Source organism: Artemia sp. Qi Xiang Cuo, chromosome 7 (genome assembly GCF_049724085.1).
Source record: "Artemia sp. Qi Xiang Cuo chromosome 7, ASM4972408v1, whole genome shotgun sequence".
Classification (NCBI taxonomy): Eukaryota; Metazoa; Arthropoda; class Branchiopoda; order Anostraca; family Artemiidae; genus Artemia; species Artemia sp. Qi Xiang Cuo.
Genome location: NC_142800.1, coordinates 29,594,862 through 29,599,225, shown reverse-complemented (window position 1 = coordinate 29,599,225; position 4,364 = coordinate 29,594,862).

Sequence of the window (4,364 nt, the reverse complement as noted above, 5' to 3'; positions counted from 1 at the left end):
GCTAAGACTCTAAGCTAAAAAAAAAACTCTAAACTTTTAACTAAAATTAATCCAAACTAAAACTATAAGCTAAGACTCTAAGCTAAAAACTTTAAAATCTTAACTAAAACTAAACTAAACTAGAACTCTAAGCTAAGACTCTATCTTAAAACACCAAACTCTTAACTAAAACTAAACTAGAACTCTAACTGAAACTCAAAGGTAAAACATCAAACTATAAACTAAAATTAAACTAAACTATAACTCTAACAAAAAAACTCTAAGCTATGACACTAAGGTGAACCTCGAAACCATTAACTAAAAATGATCTAAAATAAAACTTTAAGTAAAAGTATAAGCTATGACTCTAAGCTAAGACTCTCAATTCTTAACTCTAACTAAACTAAAATTCAACTATAACTAAAACTCTAAGCTAAGACTCTAACGTAAAAATCTAAACTCTTAACTAAAACTAAATTAAACTATAACTCTAAAAAAAACTCTTATATAAGACTCTAAGCTAAAACTCGAAACTCTTAACTAAAACTTAACCAAACTACAACTTTAAGTAAAATTATAAGCTATGACTCTAATCTAAAACTCTAAATTCTGAACTTTAACTAAACTAAACTAAACTAGTACTCTTAATAAAACTATAATCTAATAATATAAGCTAAAATCTCTAAAATATTAAATAAAAATAAAGTAAAATATAAATCTAACAAAAACTATAATTTATGACTTTAATATAAAAAAAACTCTTAAATTTTAGCAAAAACAAAAACAAACTAAAACGATAAGATAAAACTATAATCTAAAACTATAAATTCTTAAATAAAACTAAACTAAACTATAAATCTAACAAAACTCTAAGAAGAGAGTCTAAGCTAAAAAAAAACCTCTAAACTCTTATATAAAACTAAACCAAACTAAAACTTCAAGCGAAGTTTCTAAGGTAAAACTTGAAACTCTTACCTCTAACTAAGATGTTGGCGGAGAGGATGGGTACTTCAATTTATGAAATGGTCTTAGAACGGTCACTAAGAAATGAACTTGTTCTGAAATGCCTTTTTGAAAAGTATTCCTTGCTGTTGGGGCATTCAAAAAGATGTAAAGCAAAGTTGTGGGTGAAAAGGATGGGAACTTCAACTTGTAAAATGGTTTAGGATGGACATTATGAAAAGAACTTGTTCTGAAATGCCCTTTGAAAAGTATTGCTTGGTGTTGGAGCATTCAAAAAGCTGCAAAGTAAAGTTGTGGGTGAAAAGGATGGGTGCTTCAACTTTTAAATTGGGCTTCGACTGTGCATTTTGAAAGTAACTTTTTCTTAAATGCTATTGATTAGATTTCCTGGATTTTGGATAATTCAACAAGAAGGAAAGTAAAGTCTTGTGTGAATAGAATTGGAGCTTCAAACTGGAAATTTGGTTTAGGATGGACATTTAGAAAATAACCAGCTCTGAAACGGCATAACAAAGCCATAAAAAAGTATTAAAAAATGGGGGGCTCAGGGGCCTTTGGGGCGCCGGGGGGCCTGTGGGGGTCTGGGGTGGCCCCTTAGGGTCGGGTGGCCCTTTGGGAGCCCTGTGGACCTTTGGGGACGGTGGGAGGGCCTTTGGAGGCCCGGGGCGGGCCTTTGGGGGTCTGGAGAGGGCCTTTGGGGGGCGGGGGGACACTTGAGGGCCGTTTGGTCCTTTGGGAGCCCGGTGAACCTTTGGGGACTGTGGGAGGGCCTTTGGGGGTCCGGAGAGGGCCTTTGGGAGCCCGGTGGTCTTTTGGGAGCCCGGTGGGCCTTTGGGGGCCGGAGGAGGGCCTTTGGGGGTCTGGGGGCCCTTTGGGAGCTTGGGGGACCTTTGAGTACCGGGTGAGGGCCTTTGGAGGTCCGGGGGCCCTTTGGGAGCTTGGGGGACCTTTGAGTACCGGGGGCTTCCTTCGGGGTTGGGGTAGGGGGATTGGAACCCTTTGGGGTTGGGGCAGGGGGATCGGAACCCTTTGGGGTTGGGGTAAAGGACCTCACAACACTGTTCAAATGGAGCTTGTGTATTATAACGACCACAGAGTTTCACCCTTAAATTCTCTTCTAAAATCATCTTTTAAATCATCTTTTAAAATGTCTCTAACTGTTTCGCCGAATTAATTCCATAAAATGACTAAAACAACTTCGCCCAAATAATCCCTAAACGTAATTTCAGCGTGTTCCTTTTGTTTGGCATCTCTGCACTGTCACATTTTAAATTCTTTGGAAACCCTTTCGTGAATCAATCACTTCATCGCTAAGATCTAAACCTTCGCTCGGAGACAGTTCTCTTTAGAAACAACAAATTAATTCCCTTTCGTGTCAAATCAATTCTCTTTAGAAACAACAAATTAATTCCCCTTTCATGCCAATCAATCAATCATGACATCATCTGTCATGTGTGATCTAAACTTTGCCTCGGAAACATTCTCTTTGGAAATACATCAAAGACATTAATTAACTTGACGTCATCTGTCAGACATTAATTAACCTTGCCCGGAAACAATTTGATTAATGACTCAATAACAACATTTGCCTAGGAAACAACAACAAATATTATTTCTGGATCATAACATTCGCCTCGAGCGTGCCAAAAACACACCTGGAGAAAGAGGTCATTGACCCCATTAACCACATGTTCTCTCTAGGGACTCTATGCCCATATTTGGGGTGCAAAAAAGTTGTAGGTGGCAGCAGGGGTGGGCAACAGGAGATATTAGGGCATCTCTACTATTAATGCTGGGAAATCTGGCTCCCCCTCCATGGAAAACTCCTTTTCCCCATGAAAAATTCATCCGTGGGTAGATCCTCCCACCTAAAATTCCACACTTTTGTACATAAGAACTTGAAACCTCTACAGCAGGATTCTCTGGTATACTGAATCTGATAGAGTGATTTTCATTAAGATAACTTGATGTTTTGGGGGTGTTTCTCCCCTTTTTCAAAAATTCGCCAAATTTTCTCAGGCTCGTAACTTTTGATTCGTATCATTAAATTTGATCAATTTTACATTTTGAATAGGCATCAAAATTCGATTCTTTTGATGTATCTATTGTTATCAAGCCTGTAAATTAGAATTTGAGCTACTATTGAGCTGCATCGCTCATTGCTTACGGTTCGTTATCACTGTTTGATACATGAAACGAATCTAAAATTTAGAATCTTGAAAGAGAAAAGAAACTAATTGTCGATGATTACTGTAAGTACCCCGTCCAACTAAAATTTATTTTCCGCTACCGGACGGATATCCGGGAATCTAAAATGTGAAATGAGTTTGCAAATATTTAGGACTATTTCTGCTATTTTATAGTATCCATTTATTTAGGGTAGCTACAATAGTAAGGGGCAAGATAACAAACATTTGGGGGAGTAATTAGAAAGTCCTATAGTATCAAATAGGTCTGATTTTAGTGAGAACATCAAATTTCATTTTAATAAAATTTATTTGTCGAACATTGTAATTAATGAGAATTTGTAAGATTTACTTTTGAATTTTACCGGTTTTAAAATGTTCCTTTTCTCAAATACGAGTTAAATAATGTAACACACCTACCGCCTTCAAAGAAAGGAGGAATAATATTTCTTTACATTTGTCAAGTCCATCATTTCCCCCCTTAATTGTATTTTCATTAGTTTTCACAACCTCCCCTCTCACAGTGTCCTCCCCACTTAGCCTCGCCCGCCGTCCGAACTTACTTGCTGATGCATGCTATTGCTAAGAAAGTTTCTAAGGAATTTGACTCGCTTTATCACGGAGTTCCTAAATAAGTCTAAGTGTCCTTCCTTAAATAAATATGGTTGTTTCTCTCTTTTGTTAATTCTGTTTATTTTGTCACTCCACGAAACAGTTCGATGTTCCAAAAGTTAAAAAGGTGTTGGGGTTTATATTTACTGACCTTCTTGTCAAAAAAACAAGAATTCTTGTTCTTCATTACATATTTTCGACTTGTATGTTTTATTGTTAATTCTTTTTTACTTATTTTATGCTAATGCTTTATGTCTTGAACTTTTTATTGTTTGACCTAGAACGCTAATTCGGCTTTATTAGCTTGTAATAGTTTTTGTTCATAAACTTTCATCTTACATCATATGAATTTTAATATTTAATTATCATACTTATGTCAAATTTTCCATTCAAATACAAACACATAAATAACACTGAAAAGTTCTTCAGAGCAATCAATTACTTGTAATCACGTATTTTTGATATTTGAAAACTAATGAACAAACAACAAAAAACAATGTCATTGTCATTATACCGTTTTGTGGTAATTATGTTGTTCGCGTCTTCTATTTATGGTTCTTTTTGTCTTATGATTAACACAATCGGCACAGTTGTAAGTACCGTGGCAAGATGTTCCATTATAAT